The sequence below is a fragment of the Pinus tabuliformis genome, chromosome 2_1, assembly GCF_031772625.1.
Source record: "Pinus tabuliformis cultivar Carrire ecotype Pingquan chromosome 2_1, CPIR1, whole genome shotgun sequence".
NCBI lineage: Eukaryota > Viridiplantae > Streptophyta > Pinopsida > Pinales > Pinaceae > Pinus > Pinus tabuliformis.
In genome coordinates, this window is record NC_142299.1 from 8,217,397 (window position 1) to 8,239,023 (window position 21,627).

Genomic DNA, 21,627 nt, shown 5'->3' on the forward strand with positions numbered 1-21,627 from the left:
ACAATACATAGTACAATACTCCTCACAAGTATCCAACACTATCTCCACCTGTTATACACAAAACTACCTCAGATTCGAACAAGTCACAGGTTCAAATCTCCTCCGCTACTCTGCCTACCTCCACTGCACAATCCTGCAAGAGAATCACATGAGCACAAGCTACAGTTGCCTTGATATTGGCCCACACTGCGCAATCCTCATTGGCATTACTCAAATCCATGCATTGTGCAAATCTCATGCACAACTGATAGCAATCTCAACCTCTAACACTTGTCTCCACTGAACTGTACATGCACTGAGTTAACTGATGTATTCTTTAGTTTCTTTATGAGTTAATAATTAGTGAATTAATTAATATTTAGTTCACACAACTCATCACTAGTCTATTTGCAGTTAGACTAATTACAACTAGTTTAACCAAGTCAAATTGAACACAACTCCATCAACTCCACATCAACTCCACCAAACTCAACCACATGAGTTCTAACTAAAGTCCTCCATGCAATAGCTCAACTAACCCACAAGAAAAGCATATTTCCTTCTGACAGTTGCATTTTCCACATCCGTAGCTCGAACTGAAGTGCTCCAAGAGAATAAGATAATGTTTAGAGTCCAAATATTACTAAGGGCTAATAATATTTGACTGTTTCTATTTTTAGCCTGGGAGTCTAAAAATGGACTCTGATCACTCCGTTGTGAACCAAAAATAGAAGTCCATCTATTTTTCCCAACATGACCAATCATCCATAAACAACATCCTGCAACTCATAGACCATGATCCATATGTCTAAAAATAGACATAGTCTAAAAAATAGACTTTGCGCCAAAAATAGCATGCAGGACCACTTAGTGAAGGCGACTCCTTTCCACTAAACTCCATCATCTTGTTTCATTTTCAACACTCCCTCTCAACAAGATATGTATTATTAGCAACCCCTATCCTGCAACTCTAGAAGGTTTTGCATGCAACATATTTGCTTGGTCCACTTTGCTCCAACAACACTTGGAACAAAAACACTCCCAACTAACCACTCTGTTGGGCTAAGAACATACTCTGATGCTGAAGCTCTACCTGCTGCTGACAAGTGCTCCCTCTCTGACATCTACGCTACTGCAACATCTCCATGCATCTCGCACCATTTCACACTTCTCTGTGCCACCTTGCACTGTGCAAAACACTTGTGCATCTCGCATTGCTGCAGCTTGCTAGCTATGCACTATCCTGGGATTCCCTACACTGTCACTCTCTCAGCCGCTCCATCTGCATCTGTCTCTACCCAATCAGTTAGTTCCTGCTACTCCACATCTGGGCTCCTGTAGCAAGGTCTCATCCAAGAGGTTGGGTACCTCAAGCATCTTGCCCCTCCTCCTTGGGATGATAAATCCACATCACCCCAGCTCCTACTTGGAGGTATGGCTGCATGTGATCCCTCAATCCACCTGGCTCGAAGTTTCCTCCTACTGGAGGTCTCTGCATGAGTAGACGTCTCTACTCGATCTCCCCTCACCTTCCCTTGTTGTGGCTGTGCCACAACCTCCCGAAGCTACTGCACCAATCATGGCTCCTCCATAATTGTTTGAGACTTCTTCTGGCTCCGCATTTTGAGAGGTAATATATGCTCCCTATCAACCACCAAGTCTCCATCAGTTGCATTGTTGCTCAAGGCTTTTCATGCATATACATGCAACTGATAAAGGTTCCTGACTCGAACCCCTATCTTCCGTGTTTCTCCAGTTGTCTTGCTGTGCAGGAAAACCTTTCCCTCGCTGAAGACAACATCATATCCCTTGTCTTCTAACATTGCCATAGAGATAAGATTCTTCTTCAATCCTAGAACATGCATCACTTCCTTCAATCTGAAGGGTTTACCAGACTCCCTCTCAAAGGAAATGGTACCGATACCGGTCCCACTGTATCTACCATCATCGCTCATCTCGATGTGCACTCCAAGATCTTTCTCATCCAGATCAGAAAACAAATCTCGATCTCCTATCATGTGAGAAGACGCACCACTGTCCAAGAACCATACCGATCCCATCACACTTGAAACCAAGCATGCGATCAATGAAAAATCAAGCTCAAACTGCGAGGTTAAGGCCTCTCCCACTGTAGATCCAATATCTTGCTTATTTTTCTTCTTCTGCAGACAAGCTTTGGCATCTCCATTCTCAACTTTGATGTTTCTAAGTTTATCCTTGAGCGCCATTGCACCAGCTCAAAACTCAACTGCTTCTGATCTAAAATTTGTGAGAGAAAAGTATTTATTGTACAGAGATCGACTGTAGGGGAATTCACTAGATATCTCACCTTCCAAAAGAAGGATGAATATAGAGGCTACCTGGCCTGATTACAGACTCTTCCTGAAGAAATAAAATGTAAACACTTTCTGAATAATAGATCTGATGATCAATCCTCACTTTGATATCCTGTAGAAATTTTTCTACAAATCAACCAGCTCTGATACCACGTAGAAATTTTGAATAATAAACACTTATTCACAGATATTATTATGATTATACACTATTGCGGAATACATGCACAATACATAATCTCCTCTACGTTGATCATCAATTTAGCAGCATCAAAAACAATGAAACATCAATCACATGCACACATTAACACAATATGTAACCCAGGGAAAGTATACAGCTGAAAACCCCACACTATCTGTATATTATAATGATTGAGAACATGTAACAATAAATAGCACAATACTCCTCACAAGTATCCAACACTATCTCCACCTGTTACACACAAAACTAGCTGAGATCCGAACAAGTCACAGGTTCAAATCTCCTCTGCTCCTCTGCCTGCCTCCACTGCACAATCTTGCAAGAGAATCACATGAGAACAAGCTACAATTGTCTTGATATTGGCCCACACTACGCAATCCTCATTGGCATTATTCAAATACATGCATTGTGCAAATCTCATGCACAACTGATAACAATCTCAACCTCTAACACCTGTCTCCACTGAACTGTACATGCACTGAGTTAACTGATGTATTCTTCAATTGCTTTATGAGTTAATAATTAGTGAATTAATTAATATTTAATTCACACAACTCATCACTAGTCTATTTGCAGTTAGACTAATTACAACTAGTTTAACCAAGTCAAACTGAACACAACTCCACCAAACTCAACCACATGAGTTCTAATTGAAGTCCTCCATGCAATAGCTCAACTAACCCACAAGAAAAGCGTATTTCCTTCTGACAACTGCATGTGCCACATCCGTAGCTCGAACTGAAGTGCTCCAAGAGAATAAGATAATGTTTAGAGTCCAAATATTACTAAGGGCTAATAATATTTGACTGTTTCTATTTTTAGCCCGGGAGTCTAAAAATAGACTCTGATCACTCCGTTGTGAACCAAAAATAGAAGTCCATCTATCTTTCACAACATGACCAATCATCCATAAACAACATCCTACAACTCATAGACCATGATCGATATGTCTAAAAATAGACATAGTCTAAAAAATAGACTTTGCGCCAAAAATAGCTTGCGGGACCACTTAGTGAAGGTGACTCCTTTCCACTAAGCTCCATCATCTTGTTGCATTTTCAACACTCCCTCTCAACAAGATATGTATTATCAGCATCCCCTATCTTGCAACTCTGGAAGGTTCTGCATGCAACACATTTGCCCGGTCCACTTTGCTCCAACAACACTTATAACAAAAACACTCCAAATTGACAACTCTGTTGGGCTAGGAACATACTTTGATGTTGAAGCTTTACCTGCTGCTGACAAGTGCTCCCTCTCTGACATCTGCTCTACTACAACATCTCCATGCATCTCGCACCATTGCACACTTCTCTGTGCCACCTAGCACTATGCAAATCACTTGTGCCTCTCGCATTGCTGCAACTTGCTAGCTATGCGTTGTCCTGGGATTCCCTACACTGTCGCTCTCTCAACCGCTCCATCTGCATCTGTCTCTACCCAATCAGTCAGTTCCTGTTACTCCACATCAGGGCTCCCGTAGCAAGGTCTCATCCAATAGGTTAGGTACCTAAAGGATCCTGCCCCTCCTCCTTGGGACGATCAATCCACATCACCCCACCTCCTACCTGGAGGTATGGCTGCATGTGATCCCTCAACCCACTTGGCTCGAAGTTTACCCCCATTGGAGGTCTCTGCATGAGTAGATGTCTCTACTCGATCTGCCCTCACTTTCCCTTGTTGTGGCTTCTCCACAACCTCCTGAAGCTGCTGCACCAATCGTGGCTCCTCCATAATCGTCTAAGACTTCTTCTAGCTCTGCATGTTGAGAGGTAATATACGCTCCCTCTAAACCACCAAGTCTCCATCAGTTGTCTCGCTGCTCAAGGATTTTCATGCATCTACATTCAAATGATAAAGGTTCCTGATGCGAACCCCTATGTTCTGGGTTTCTCCAGTTGTCTTGCTGTGCAGGAAAGCCTTTCCCTCGTTGAAGACAACATCATATCCCTTGTCTTCTAACATCGCCACAGAGATAAGATTCTTCTTCAATCCTGGAACATGCATCACTTCCTTCAATCTGAAGGGTTTACCAGACTCCCTCTCAAAGGAAATGGTACTGATACCGGTCACACTGTATCTACCATCATCGCTCATCTCGATGTGCACTCCAAGATCTTTCTCATCTAGATCAGAAAACAAATCTCGATCTCCTGTCATTTGAGAAGACGCACCACTGTCCAAGAACCATACCGATACCATCACACTTGAAACCAAGCATGCGATAAATGAAAATCAAGCTCAAACTACGAGGCTAAGGCCTCTCTAGCTGCAGATCCAACAACTTGCTTATTTTTCTTCTTCTGCGGCAATCTATGGCATCTCCATACTCAACTTTGATGTTTCTAAGTTTATCCTTGATCGCCATTCCACCAACTCAAAACTCAACCACTTCTGATCTACAATTCGTGAGAACAAAGTATTTCTTGTACAGAGATGGATTGTATGGGCATTCACCGGATATCTCACCTTCCAAAAGATGGATGAATCCAAAGGCTACCTGGCCCAATTACAGACTTTGCCTGAAGAAATAAAATGTAAACACTTTCTGAATAATAGATTTGATGATCAATCCTCGCTTTGATATCTTATAGAAATTTTTCTACAAATCAACCAGCTTCGATACCATGTAGAAATTTTGAATAATAAACACTTATTCATAGAGATTATCCCGATTATACACTATTGCGGAATACATGCACAATACATAATCTCCTCTACGTTGATCATCAATTTAACAACATCAAAAACAATGAAACATCAATAGCATGCACACATTAACACAGTATGTAACTCGGGGAAAGCATACAACTGAAAACCCCACACTATCTATAAATTATAATGATTGAGAACATGTAACAATACATAGTACAATACTCCTCACAAGTATCCAGCACTATCTCCACATGTTACACAAAAAACTAGCTCACATCCGAACAAGTCACAGGTTCAAATCTCCTCCGCTGCTCTGCCTGCCTCCACTGCACAATCCTGCAAGAGAATCACGTGAGCACAAGCTACAATTGCCTTGATATTGGCCCACACTGTGCAATCCTCATTTTCATTATTCAAATCCATGCATTGTGCAAATCTCATGCACAACTGAGAGAAATCTCAACCTCTAACACCTGTATCCACTGAACTGTACATGCACTGAGTTAACTGATGTGTTCTTCAGTTGCTTTATGAGTTAATAATTAGTGAACTAATTAATATTTAATTCACACAACTCATCACTAGTCTATTTGCAGTTAGACTAATTACAACTAGTTTAACCAATTCAAACTGAACACAACTCCATCAACTCCACAATCAACTCCACCAAACTCAACCACATGAGTTCTAATTGAAGTCCTCCATGCAATAGCTCAACTAACCCACAAGAAAAGCATATTTCCTTCTGACAACTACATGTGCCACATCCGTAGCTCGAACTGAAGTGCTCCAAGAGAATAAGATAATGTTTAGAGTCCAAATATTACTAAGGGCTAATAATATTGGACTGTTTCTATTTTTAGCCTGGGAGTCTAAAAATAGACTCTGATCACTCTGTTGTGAACAAAAAATAGAAGTCCATCTATTTTTCCAAACATGACCAATCATCCATAAATAGCATCCTGCAACTCATAGACCATGATCCATATGTCTAAAATTAGACATAGTCTATAAAATAGGATTTGTGCCAAAAATAGCCTGCGGGACCACTTTGTGAAGGCGACTCCTTTCCACTAAGCTCCATCATCTTGTTTCATTTTCAACAACCCTCCCTTGCTACATCGGGTGAGACCTTAGTCTGCGCTCTGCAGGCTGTTGCCGAAAGGGCCGGTAGCTGCGGGATTTGTTTGGCTAATAACTCTTTGGAACCTGGGTCAAGGCCCAATAAGCCAACAAATGGTTCCGTTGCCGGGACCAGGATCTACCTATGGGATGTCTGATGTCTGAACACAGGAACCCTACAAAGAAAGAACTTGAAGATTGGTTGGATCATAAGCTGCACAAGTTCGTGGTATAGCAAAATAAAAAACCCGCAAATATGAAAGGAAAGGTGGCTAGATTGCTACATGTACACGGAAATCCATGAGATATTTTTCGCATCCTTCTCGACAGAGCTGTATGAATGGATCGCGAGGCTAGCTGAAAATGTGGGAAGGTGAAGACTTGATCACCCAATAGTGTGGACTCCAGAGCTAGTGCGCAGGCTAGAAGCATCTGAAGATAAGATCGCTAGGGCGGTAGATCGTTGGCTGGATCGGGTAATAGGGGGTTCATCACTGAGTTCGTGATAGACACCACTATAAGTTACAGCAAAGTGGAAAGGAATTTTCTCGAAGGACCACAGGGTAAGTACATCAAATCATTGAATACTTGGATTAAAACGTTGTTATGTGAGAAATGGGTTATGTGAATCCATTGATGTCTGGGGTAATACAGAGTGGAAGAGGTTACTGAGGGATCGAAGGATTAGAAAATAGTCCTCTGATTTCACGGTCACGAGAAAGCAAAGAGTAGCTCGCTGGGTTCTCTCTGAGAAGTGCGGTTTGGTTGATAAACTAGTGCATTCCAATGTTACCACATCCACCAACACCATCGCCCACTTCACCTACACCTACCCCGCCTTCATCAACCACATCTCCACCTACCCCACCTCCACCACCTCCAACAGTTGGAATGGTGAATGCGATCAAGTTTCCTGTATTTAAGGGCATAGGAAACGAGGCGCTAGATCAGTTCTGATTTGTGGCAAAGGCAGTATGGGAATCCCAAGGCATTATGGATGATAACATTAAAAAGTCAAATTTGGTGAGCATGCTGCAGGATCGTGCGATGACATGGTATATAAAGCACTCTAGCGATCATCCAAATGCTAGAATAACGGAGATCAAGAATGCATTGAACAAAGAATTTAGCTGACCAAAATTGGAGATGCAGTCGATCGTTGGGTTCAAATGTGATGCTTCCAGGTGAAACTCCATGGGATCTAGATTAGAGATTGAAGAGTACGATCCGTGAGGCTAACATGTCGCTGATGGATGTGCAGCACTGTGCGTGATTTGTGGCAACCTTGACACCGCATCTGAGGATGGCGCTGTCACAACAAAATATCTCAACCCAAGATAAAGCATTGGAGATGACGATGAGGTTGCATGAAACTGCAATGCAGGATCCAGGGTTGGGAGTTCAACAGTTCCACCCGCAACTACAAAAACTATGCTTAGAAATGCAAAGCTTGAAGCAAGAAAGGGCGCCCCGACCAAAGGCGCATACATAAGTAGGATGCATAAAATGCAAAGGTCAAGGTCACGAAAAAGGCCATTGCCCTGTATTCACGAATTATCTGGTGGGAGGGGGGTCGATAGCATTAAGGTTGGAGGTACAAGCAAGACCAAGTGCAGTGCCTGCCCTATGGTGTGCGGTCTATCAAGTAGGAGGAAAGCACGCAACAGAAAACTACTACCTGTTGCAGAAGTATACCAAGACTTCGCCGTATTGCAACTTTTGTAGGTAAGTAGGTCACGATGAGTGAATTTGTCTAAGCTATGAGCTAATGATGGAGAGGACCCCAACCTATCGAATGCAGACTGAGGCGCGGGATTTCGACCCAGCCATGGGGCCCCGCAGGGGATTCCAAGGACGCAGACGAGGAAGAGGAATGGGGCTTGGACGGGGCCACAGACAACTAATTTGTTATAATTACGGCAAACCAGGGCATTACGCTTGCGATTGTACTAACCCTACGAGAATCTCGTGTCCATATTGTGAGCATTTTGACCATGAAATGGTAGATTGTTTGACGCTAATTGCCTAGATGCATGAAAAGGGGGTATTACAACCCACTCCAACTCAAAATGTCCAAATGATGAAGTCGGAATCACATGAAGAGGACCCCAGCATAAACATGGTACTAAGGAGCGACACAGCTACAGGGGGAGATGCGCTGAAATAGTCTGCAGAAGATGAGAGGGGTCTCGATGCCCCTACAAGGGAACCTAACTTTGAGATGGAACAGGTGAAGAAGAAGGCTAAGGAAGCTCAGAAGAGCTTCACAAAAGTCTCTACTCTAGGTAGAAGGGATCCAATTGAGTTGGGAATGGATCCCTCTATGCTTACCACATTTTTAGAGACATCTATGAAGTTGCTGCACGATAATAGAGTCGTTAAAGGACTGCAAGAGATGATCACTAAGTGTCTAGGGTCAGGGGAGCCACACGTAGTCTGGAAATTGGGGAAACACGCTCTGTGCACTGGACGAGAGATGTGAATGATGAAGCAAATCGACAGTACGAGATGGACCAGGTCATTTTGGATTTAGGGTCGGATGCGAATGTGTTGCCTAAGCAAACGTGGGAATACATGGGTAGGCCTACACTACAGTGGTCTTTGATTCAACTAAGGATGGAAAACCAACAAAAGATCTTACCGATGGGAAGATTGCAAAGGGTGACAGTGGACATTGAAGGCGTAAGTACGCAAATGAACTTTGAGGTGATATAAATTTTTGATGATAGAAATCCATACCCTACGTTGCTAGGGATAGATTGGGCCACAGACTTGAATGGGGTCATTAACTTAAAGAGACAAAAGATGACATTCGAGAAACAATCTCTACGTGTAGTAGTTCCATTGGACCTTGCCAAATGTGTGTGCTACATTGAACCTGTGCACGAGGAGGACAACGATGATGAACAAGATTGCATCTACCAGATAAGAGAGCAAGACTAGGACCAGGTGAATCCAACAACAGTCAAGAGAATCTCATGGGAGTGTGACAGTTCCTACACATCACATTTGGATGAAGAAATTGAGCGGTGGTAGAACCAATTTCAGGAGGTCACGACACTAAATTGTAAAATGATGATTAGATCGTTGCGACACATAACGTCCCAAGCAAGGGAACTGCCAACCGATGAGGGCACCGCGCGCACAGAGGAAGCTATAGATCACTGTGAAAATATGCGACTAGCACAGACACAACACGATGCTCAACTTGGGGCACTACATGTGACACCCAGGACACCGTGGACCAAGAAGGACCACCAGATACTAAGACCAGTAAGGATGTCGCCGCGAAATTCGTGATTTAGCAAGCTCACAATGGAAGAAAAGGGCAAAGCTGTTACTATTGAAAGTGACGATGAGGAAGAGGAACCTCCAACCTATGTTGAAGAAATAGAACCTGACGAAGAAGGCGAAAAAGATACCCAGCTAGTAAGATTACCCGAGTATGTTCCTCCCAGCAAAGGGAAGGCCAAGGTCCCTACAAATCTGGATGACATTGACACTATACTCATCACCCCGTCCCTCCCTAAAGAGGTTCCGCTGAAAGGAACGACGACCGGCCGCATCTCGACTATGAAGTTTGAAGACTGGGACCTTGCAGATACCAGTAAGTTTCCCCATTTGGTGACCAGTGAGCTAATGAAGCAAAGCATGGAGGGAAATGTTACAACACTTCAGTCAGAGAAATGGATGTGAAAGGTGGAGGAATCTAGTTTACTCTATCTCCTGTCCATTCCACATTTTCAACGGCACCCCATTACAATATTGGTCATCTGACAACTACTCTGTTTGGTACATGACAAATACTTATGGATAGACAAACCCATTCCCATCACGGCCGAACTTATTCACAGGATCACGCAGCTTCCCTGTGAAGGAAGGTACCCCATGGAAATAGTTGCTAGGAGTGGAAATGTGATGATGACAAAAACCTTGAAAAAGAAATACAAATTGGAGAAGAAGCAGTGAGGGTATGTTATTGACAGTATTCTGAACAAAGGGGTTTGCACTACTACCCAGTTGCTGGCAGGAAAAGTGATGCAGAAATGTCACGCCAACAAGGTCAGAGCAATAGTCATCATGCTAGCGGAGCAGTGCGCAGAAGGGGAACGGTTCAATTGGGCGCAGTTCCTCTGCGATGAATTCCTGACCAACTACAAGGAGGTCCAAGTGGAGCGTAAGACCTTCCACTATGCATGGTTTGTTGTTATCCATCATGTTGGTTACAGGTGAACTACACGAGGACAACCAGTTCCCTTCCTTGGACCAGGATTGGCCAGAAGCTCCCAAATATGCATAGCTCAGGGTGACGAGGGACGCTGCAAGAATTTGGGGCATGAAGATTTTCTGGATGCTAATGGAAGCCAACATCCGATAATGGATTATCCAACAACCCCATCTGTCCAACAAGACATACGATAGTGTGAAGAACATCACCGAGCTTAAGGCAGACATGCACCATGTATACATCTAGGTGTGCAAGGACCCAGATCAGACGTGGTCCAAACTTCCCTTCATTTCCATTGACGAGGCTATATTTGGGGTATTGGATACCTAGCCACTAGAATGGTGTGGACCCGAAGTGGTGTGGCGCAACGAGACCACTATCCAAAAACAAAAGGCTGAAGCTAAGCGAGTAGCACAACAAAAGAGAAATGAACAACACACTGTAGAAGTACGGGCGACCTGGGAGGAAACGCATGCTTCTACAGGTAAGGCACTCACAGAAGGGGCTACGACGACAAAGGACGATAGCGGTCCAAATGTGACCATAGAGCCGTCCATGAATACAAGGATGGAGGGAACGATGCCAACCACCACGGATTTTCCCATAAAACGACCGTGGCCGACAGAATGGACGAAGCCGTGGAAGAAGGCCAAGGCATCTAAATGGGACGGAGAACTTACCACATTAACTGAGGGTGACCTAGATGACATAGGGGGCATAGTTCACAAAGTCACCTAGGAAGCAATCAACGAGGCCATGTTAGAGCAACATATTGTGTTGGGGGCACTCCGCACATAGATACGGGAGCTTGGGACATGGGCCTCGTAGCTGAGAACCATTGCTACTCGTGGAGTTACGGGTATGTTAGCTACTGAGCAACTGCTAAAGTCCCAAATGGCTAATACTATCGCACTCCCAGTAGGAGTGGTGATAAAAGAAAATGTGGTGGATAGAGCTGTGGTGGGCTAGCTTACAAGGCTTGGATTAAATTTGGCTACCCTCCAGCGCGAAAGTTTGTACCAGCTCCAGGACAACACAACAATGGAGCTCCGCGCTCGGTAAGGACGTGCAGTATAGGTACTCAGTGAGCAGAGAATTAATAGAATAGTTGAGCCTCCAACGGGACAAAGAGGTAGCACAGAATCAACATTTGGAGCAGCTTGTAGTGGAGGCATGCTTGCGTGCCCCTGAGTTGGAGATTGCGACTGAGTTGCTTGTTGGCATACGAATCCACAAGTTGGCTAGTGGGTTCTACGAAGAAAAGGAGGAGGCCGTGAGGATTCAGGTGGCTCTCAACTTGCAGATCACAAAGCTGACACTCAAAGCACAACCTTCTACACCCCCGGAGGTCACCAAACAATGGAGAGGCATCATTCAATCCATACAGGAAACAATTTCGCGTGCTATGCAGGAGTGCTCCAACGTGTTTGATCAATCACTTATTACGCTCACGTCCCTACAGGAGGATTCAACGTTACAACGGTTGGAAATATAGGCAAAGGAGCTATAACAAGCCTATGATAATGTCAAGGGGACTGCGCAGATGGTTGCTATTATGCAGTGTTTGGCCAAAATGAGCGAGGTTCAGGCTCTTAAGATACAGGCTGACACCGCTTGACAGAAAGCGACAGTGTTAAAGAACGGATCTAGCCTTGGATCGATGAGGCATTCGCGGTTTCCACCACCATCGGGTGAAAGGTGGCCCACATGTAGGCAATATATGCAACCAGACAGGTGATTGAAGCAGATATTGATGCACCACTAGCTCGCGTAGAACGAGTACAACAGAAGGCAGAAGAATTTGTTGCAAGTGCAAGAGAAGCACATAAGTTGCTGCATGACCTTTGTGCAAAGGTTTTTTCACTAGCCGAGTGACTCGGGATGAGTCACGTTGATTGTGTTGGGGGACTGTTGGGTAGCAGAGGATCCACGTAATGGTTTTGGGACCCAAAGTCCACAATTTTGGGAAAGAGTATGGTAAAGACTCCACGAAGTGCGCGGAGCGCGAATTGTAATGAGTCAAGTCAAAGGGTTGTTCGCCCAAGAATAATGTAAAATAATAGGAAGTGAGTCGGCTTGCGCATGGCCCGCGGACCATGGGAATGTATAAATAGAGCAAGGCTCTATGGATAGAAGTAAGTTTTTGAAGAAGTTTTTGTCTTGGATCTTGGTGTTATGGGTTTGTGAAGACAGTATTAGCTGCATCTGTAAGTATGAGTCAAGGGTTTTAGTAGATAGATAGATGCTCTGTAGCTATGTGCACAGAGGCCTGGTAGAGTCCACAACTGTGTGCGCGAACCCCTGTAGCTGAGTGCGCAGGGTAGATTTGGTTGTATTGACGAAAGATTTTAATAAATATAAGTGGTTTTTGAAGTATCGCAGATCTATTGTGGTCTGGTTTATGCATCTGTTATATGAGTTTATATATTTTTATAATCGCATGCACTGGGTTTTATTGTTAAGTTTTTGCTTAAAGACAATAACAAGAAGATAAGATCTATAATAATTTCATTAATAACGAATTACACCCGTGCAGATCTTCGTGATAACAATCCAAAGTGCGTAAGGCAACAGAACGGTTCCCGACCCCTCCAAAACACATCAAGACATCCCAAGAGTGTAGAAACATGGTTCCAGCACCCTCGCCTACTACCTCGAGTGAGACCTCAGTCCGCACTCCGTAGGCTGTTGCCGAAAGGGTCAGTAGCTGCAGGATTTGTTTGGCTAATAACTCTTCTGAACTTGGGTCAGGGACCAATGAGCCAACAATCACCACAAAGATGAATAAGGAGACAAGAAAGTAGGGTGAGTTCCATAAGTGCCCCACACACAACAAAAATGAGTTACGCACCAAGAAGTCATTGGTGGTGGAACTAAAATCTTCAGTGTTAGATTCATGTTATGACTCTGAGCCAGAACATAACAAGGGGAATTACAGGGGGAAGTATATTATTGATGCGTAACCTAGTGCCACTGTTGCCACCACCAAGGTCCAAAATATTGAGCTTGGATATCCGTAGGAGGGGGATAATCTCTTCCACTCAAAGATGTGGGTGGAGAGTTCTCCACCACAATTCATTGTTGATAGTGGAAGCTAAAAGAACATCATATAAAAAACTGCCATTAAGCGGCTGGTGTTAACAGGAAAAGTGTCTACTCAGAACGCCCCTATCCCACTAAGGTGTGACAGTACCTTAGAAACAAGCAAGGAAAAATACTTTCATATTATTCTTTATGAACTATAAATGAAGAGGAATAGGATGAACCAACCTGTGTCTTGCGCTAGTCCTTTGATCCAATCTCTCTCCTCTTTGACAGCTTCCAGCTACCTGCTCCCTTGCTTGCCCAGCTTAACCAAGTTCCTGCAAGATCACAGAAGAGGAAAACTACACAAAGACATGGATTTATATTCATAAATAGCTTAGGATCAGATTTAAGCTAAACATGCAAATATAACAAAACATCATTGATAAACAAGCATGTAGGAGAAGCTAAAATAGTTTTATTGATATAACAAGAAGGTCCAGGAGGAGTTACAACCGATGATTCCTGATCCAGCATCAACCCCCCAGCAAAGGAATCCCCTCTTCACCTCCAACAAAGTATAAATCACCCAATACACTGATCTCTATCTCAAAACCAACAACAATTCTCTGCAATGTACAAAATTCCAGCCTTTGGATCTCTGGGATGAGGGATCCATATATAGATGTATGCAAAGAGGAAGAGTCAGCTTATGATTTGACTAGTGGCCTCTCTCTGTCAGTTCTTGCTTCCACTTGGAGACTGAGAGCCTCTTACTCATCCTTGGTCGAACTTAGTGAGGCAAGTGTCATTGGGGAAGATTCTGGAAGCTTCCATTGTCTGTCCACCTCGCGGAATGACACTGCCATTTGTCATTTCCCGCTCAGTGCACCCTGGTAGTGCATTTAGGTGCGTTGCAATGCACCTAGCTAGTGTACTGGGGCGCTATGCAAAGCAGCTAGCTAGTGGAGCAGCTGAAATGATCCTGATTTGACTAATTCTGAGCAGTTTCTGGTGGAGAACTTCTGGGAGAAGCTGTAATTGGTTGACCTTGTTCCTCTAGGGGTAGGAACAACACTTTTAGGGACATAGGATCCCTTGGTTTATGGACATTTCATGCTTAGAGCTGTAAGGCACAAAAATGTCTATAACAGTTGCCCCCTAAAGTATGAGGTCGTTTATCGGGTGAAATGCTTTATTAGGAGGATCTGAAGTTCTTTCAATGCTGGGAGGAGACCTATAATAAGATACAATACAATACATTATCTTCATACTGTTTTCATGATCTAGCTGAGGCGGGAATTCCCATGCTCAGCTTTATAAATTCATTTTTATGTACACAGGACGGACAATCGTTTGATGGTAGACTGATGATTCTGATGAAGTCATCATCCTTTTGGTAGGATGGTTATCTGTGCTGCAATGCTGTACATGTCAATGTTTTTATTTTTCCTGAATATATATCGCAGCCCGGATGGATGAAACTAGATCTGGGGTCTTCAATCTCGTCCGATCTTCACTCGAAGTACAAGTCGATCCATGTGAGAAATATTTTGAAGTCGAACATGGAAAGACATCGCTTGATTACCAGTCGATGATGTAAACTGTTAACAAGTGTGAGAGGAATCACCGATAATGATGATGACCCTCAAGGTACTGCAGTACAATTCACGTGGTGTGAATAAAGGACTTGGCGTCGAACACCACGCAAAATATTTCGGTCGAAGTTCATTGATGTATACCTGTCGCCGGAAGTGAGAAACTTGCCATTGAGGCACGCAAGCTTCAAAGTACTGAATGGGGTGTTCCTAGATCAACTTCTTGGATAATGAGCTGATGTCGACAATAAGCGATCCGTCAAAGGAGGGCCTTGATGAATCCCACATCAATGACACGGAACGGAGCAAATGATTTTGATGGAGGTGAAAACGATCTGATGATATATGGTTCAGAATGGCGGTCATGAAGGAATGAAGTATAATGTATGGTAGTGGATGGGACACGGGTGACTTCTCTAGATGACTTCTCTTGAACATGTCGGCGACACTTATGTGATGGATTGGTAGCATTTACCCCAAATTTGGATGGTATGACGTGACCATGGTGATGTGACCGGTGAATGAAACAACCCAACCTGACTCAGGCACGTAGTGGAAGTGTCATGTTCAAGAGCGACTTGATACCAATAAAGATTCTTTGAGTTTCTTCCCAATTTTTCCCCAGTCATTGCTGACCAGTACCTCTTTATTTTTGTCAAGCTTGAGGAGGATAACATATGCTTGTTCTATAATTTGCCCTTCGGGCAAACCCATCTCTATGTTTTAATGAGCCTAGCGATAGTGAAACTCGTTCTCGTCTAAAGAAAAGTTTGTCGCTATTAATCTTTTTAACGAGTTTAACGACAAAGATAACTCGGTCCTTTTCATTTTTAGATATTCTGAAAAGGTACGTAAAGGTAACTCCGAAATTCCTTTTTTGTCATCTAAACCCTTAAGTCCGAAAAAGTATAAAACAATACAGAAGGGATGAATTTTTGATAGTTTTAACAAGCCGAACAAAACAAGCGCTCGATCTTTTTGTGCAATAATCCCTCAGGTCCAAAAAGATTAAAATCTAGAGGAGGGATAGCACTTCCGGTTGTTTTAACGAGCTGGAAGGCCAAAACTCGGCAATCTTTTCATATTTTACGAGTCAGTTGAAAATAGCTTAAAGAAGACTCGTCTTTTGAGGAACGAGTGATAAAATGGGTAGCAGCTGATTCAGGTAATGGTTGGAATTTTCCAATCACGGCAGTGTCACAAGGATGGCTAGTGAAATCACTCTTCGCAGTTGTTCCTCAAAATGGGTAAACAATCAAATGGAGGTGAATGATCGGCCAATGGAAAAGTGGAGGTGACGGTGGAAACACGACCAAGGCTTTAATGGCTGAAATCTTCATTCACGGTGGTTATTTACCGGGGAATAGTTCATTTTTTAATGAGCTTAAACGCGGGTGGAAACACTTGCTCATGTCTTATGTTTATTTTTTAACGAGCTTGAACTATGCGCTAAAACTGCTCGATTAGATGGTCTTGTTTCGATTTTTACTATAAATAGCTTTGTCTTTCCAAAGATAGTACTATATCTTCAACTGCTTCATCAAACTAGTTAGAAATGAACAATATTCGCTTGAAAATGAGATTAAAACGCTAATATTTTACTTTGAACTACGTAAAAGCAATCAAAAAGTGTTTTTTACCTCTCATTTTACCATTTCATTTGAACTTGGTTTGTTGGAGCTTTTGAGAGAGCCCTTTCCCCCTTGATTTTCATCAGCTGATTTTGGGAGATTTTGTGGACGATTCTCGGCGCCGTCTGGACCAGGTAGGAGCTAAACCCGAGCTCTTTCATTTCATGGTTTCCTTTTTGCATTCTGTGCTTCATTCCCTGCTTTTCTGAGCCCCTAGGGTTTGATGGGTTCGTTCTGCCATCAACGCACCCTGAGAACATCGAAACCTGCGCTGAATATTGGCCAGTATGAAGGCAGTTTGACATTCAACGCAGGTGGAACACTGCTGCAGGTGCGTTGGGCGCAGAAGGGGAATTTGTTGCACAGTTTTTGATGAAATTTTTTTCCTGTTTCTCATCAAAATCGGGATCTAACTCCTCTCTTGTTTTTTTTTCAGAGATCTCGGAGCAAGATGACCCTTACATGGCGAGAACGAGAAAATGAAGAAGAGGACATGATTGCCCTACATGATCTGGTTACAGTGAACGCGCTGTAGAACTGTGGCTTGCTGAAGTTCTTCCGCATCTCTAGCATGAGACAGCAGATCAACCTACTGCAGTATTTGCTCGATGCTTGGGATCCTGTCAATCAAGTTTTCCAGATAAGGGGCAAAGCTATCCCCTTGACTGCAGTAGACATTTACTTCTTGACTGGTTTGTTGAGGCAGGGTGCCCCCATCTCTTTGTCAGGTTCGGCCCGAGGAGGTGACTCTGTGAGAGATTATGTCTGCCAGTATTGCAGGGAAGGATCTCAGCCGAGTAAAGACGGCAAGATCATCATCTGTGATGTCACTAACAGGTCCCTTAGGTCTATACTGTTTACTTTTGGTAGGATGGATGGTAGTGCGTCTATTCATGTAGCCAATAGGTCCTATATGCAGCATGCCTTGGAATGCCTCCAACCGAAAATATTCAACTGGTGCGATGCAGTACTTCTTGTGATGAAAGAGTAGTTGACCAAGATAAAGGATGGGAGGTTGAAGAACTTTGGGTTCGGTTCTATTTTGATTTCTTTTGCCTTGGGGAAGATACCACTGATGCAGCCGCAGTACATTGCACTCGACTTACCTTCTCCTACTGAACCACATATGCAGAGATGGGTTGACCATATGTCTAGGCATGCTGGCCAGTCTCAGATTTCGTTTTCTGATACCTTCTTTAGGTGTTTTGATCGTCAGGAGATGGTTTATGCCGAGTATCCATATGCTGGTATTGACTTCCGGGGTGATCCAGATTTAGTATTGCCGAATGGCGAGCAGTGGGGTGCTATTGGTAAAATCTTTGACCATATCACTGTTTACTGTTTTTTATTTATAATGTCCTTGTGCTTTATTATATCAAGACTTTAATCAAACTCATGTGTACATGGAGATTTTGGTCCTGTTCGTCCAGTAGTTCGCCTGAGAGTGCCAGCCGTTGCCCCAGCAGGAGAGGCCGTCGGGAGGGTTATTCTTTGTGACCTCGATGTGGCTTAGACTCTCACAGCTGTGCAGGAGCAGGTTGAGAGCCTTACTCTCAGTATTCCAGATGTGAGGATCGACGAGCTACCTTTGCAGTTACAGCGGTATACTACTGGTGTGCCCAGACGATGGACTCATCTCTTACGCATGATCGCACAGGCTGTGACTTGATATCACGAGCATCATTAGACTAGGGTGCCCCCTAGCATTTTGAGTTTTTGGGTCATGTGACCGATTTTGTCTTGGTTACAGAACATTATATGTAAACCATAAACAACTATATATATATTTTGATTTTTGGGGTTTTATTTTGGTTGAGCTATATGATCCACATGTAAAACATTGATGATGTGTTTCATTTTATAAATGTTGCAAATGTCTATCTAACACATAGTTTGCTAATGAGTCAGTTAATGTGTTTAAGTTTATGGAAATATGTTGGTATTGAATAATATCAAATTGTCTTTCCAAAATCTTAACCCTTAGGAACATGCGATAAATAGCTAGGTTTCGGACGGAATATATACCATTGAGTTGTAGTGTTACGAGTTGTGAGTCTAGCCTGACAATTAGTCGGTGTATACCATGGGTGATGGCATCAGAGAGAAGTTCTATCAACGCGCTATACTCAGCGATGTTATTCGTTGATTGACCAATACATACACCTTTGACACTTACTAACTCGCCGCTTGGATCAAAAATGGCCCAGGCTGCGGAGGACAGGTTCCGCGAACTACGACTCGCTCCGTCGGCATATCCAACACATGTCTCCAAAAGGTTTGACATCTGAAATAAATGTAAAAAGGTGGACTACTCGACCAAAACAAACATTTTAGCGAAAACAAAAATATAACAAAAGCATATTGGTCACTATTTAAGCATAGTAATGCTTGAGGTACAACCCATTACGAGGTTGTGCCTGTGGAACTCCATCATAATCCATTAACTCATAGGCTCCTTTTGCCAACACTCGTTTAACAATATAGGGGCCCATCCATAAAGACTTAAATTTACCTGCTCTCAATTTATCGGATTCTTGGTCGTAAAGCAAGACCAAGTCACCTTCTGAGAAGACACGGGGTTTGACATTTTTGTCGAATTGCGCCTTGACTCATTTCTTATGGGTTTCGTTAGCCAAAGCGGCATCACGACGGGTTTCATCCAATTGGATTAATTCCAAGAAATGAGCCTCTTCTTCTGAAGTTCCAGGGAGGAGATCGATTGCGAGTTTAAGAGACGAGATTTCGCACTGGACTGGTAAGACTGCTTCCAGGCCATATACCAGTTGGAATGGTGTGAACCCGGTTGCATTCCTTACCGATGTTCGGTAAGCCCACAAGGCTGAGTACAGGATTAGGTGCCACCTTCTTTTGTGAAATTTGATCACCCTTTGCAACATGCGCTTCAGGACCTTGTTGATTGCTTCAACTTGTCCGTTGGTTTGCGGATAATACGGAGTAGAGCTGTCGTGAGACAATCCTAGTTTGGCAGCTAATTCGAGCATCATGTGATTGCGAAAATGCGATCCATGATCTGTGACTGTAGCCTGTGGTACGCCGAATCTGGCGACTACATGATTGAAAAAGAAAAGGGCAGCTGTTTCACCAGTATTATCTAATGTAGGCATTGCCTCGGCCCATTTGGTAAAATAGTCAACTGTGACTATGATATACCCATGCCCCGCAGTCGAGGTGGGGTTACATGTCATGAAATCGATGCCCCATTTGGCGAACGGCCCAACAGAAACTATTGGCCGTAGAGGTGCGGGTGGTCTTCTGGTTTTGCTATCAAAAATTTGACAAGCATGGCAACTTCTAACTGCGGTTATGCAATCTTTGAACATTGTTGGCTAGAAGTATCCTGCTCGTAAGATTTTTTGTGTTGTAGCATATCCAGATTGATGCCCCCACAGGCTCTTGAATGACACTCATTCAGGAATTTTTCGGCCTCCTCATGGGTGAGGCACCTTCTCAGAACTGTATCGATACCACGACGGTAAAGTGTATCACCGACGATCATGTAGTCTTTTGCTTGGTATCGAATACGTTTTTGTTCAGAGTGTGAGGTATTAGGCCTAAAATTTTGGGTTTGGAGATAAATTATTATATCTCCATACCACTCATTGCTTGTAGATATCAGAAACAAATTTTCATCCACGATTGACTCTTCAGATGTTTCATCGTTGGACGATGATGGGAGATCGCATAATAGTTCCGCAAAAACTAGAGCTTTCTTCGATTTGGATTTTACGAATTCTAGATCAAACTCTTGAAGGATCGCTATCCATTTTGAATATTTGCCCCCCAGCAACTGTCGCGACAATATATAAGTCATGGGGTTGCAATCGGACAGAATGGTAGTTTTCTGAAAGAGGACATAGTGTCGAAATCTTTGTATCGCTTGAACAGCTGCAAGCGCTAGTTTTTCAACGTAAGAATATTTGCTTTCTGTATCATTTAAGTTCTTACTTAAATAATATATAGGATGTTCAATTCCATCAACTTCTTGAACTAAAACCATTGCGATGGTTGTATCTTCTTCAGCCATATACAGGTTAAAATCTCTTTGATAATCGGGGGCGTACATTAAAGATGCTTTCATTAGGGAATCTTTTAAAGCATCAAAGGAAGCTTGCACGACCTGATCCCAAACAAAGGGTACCTCCTTTTTCAAAAGACGTGTATAACCTTTAGCAAGTTCGACATAATTTGGAATGAACCTCCTCAGAAAGTTTGCTTTCCCTTGGAGTTTCTGAATCTGAAGCAAATTTGAAGGTGGAGGCAAATTTATGATTGCCTAGACCTTGCACGGGTCGAGACGAATCCCATCATTGGAGACTACGAAGCCAAGTAAATGACCAGAACTGACGCAAAATACACATTTGTGTGGATTGAGTCGTATCTTGTAGTGTCGGCAACGTAGAAATATCGCTCTTAAATGCTGCGGATGATCAGTGCGCTTTCGCGAATGAGCCGGAAGGTCGTCGAGGTATGGTTGAACGATGTTTTTGATGTCATGGAAGGCATAATTCATCGCCCTCTGAAACATCGCCCCTGCGTTCTTTAAACCAAAGGGTAATTTTCGATATGCGAATGTGCCGCACGGAAAAATGAATGCAGTCTTTGACTGATCCTGCGGGCGGATATTTATTTGAATATACCCGGAAAATCCATCCATGAATGAAAAGATTTTGCATCCGGCACATTCATCAATTATCTGGTCGATGAAGGGTGTAGGGTAGTTGTCTTTTGGACAAGCTTGATTTACATCCCTGTAATCGACACACACTCTAATTGTCCCTTGTTTCTTCATAACAGGGACAATATTCGATACCCAATCGGTTAGAGGAACCGGGTA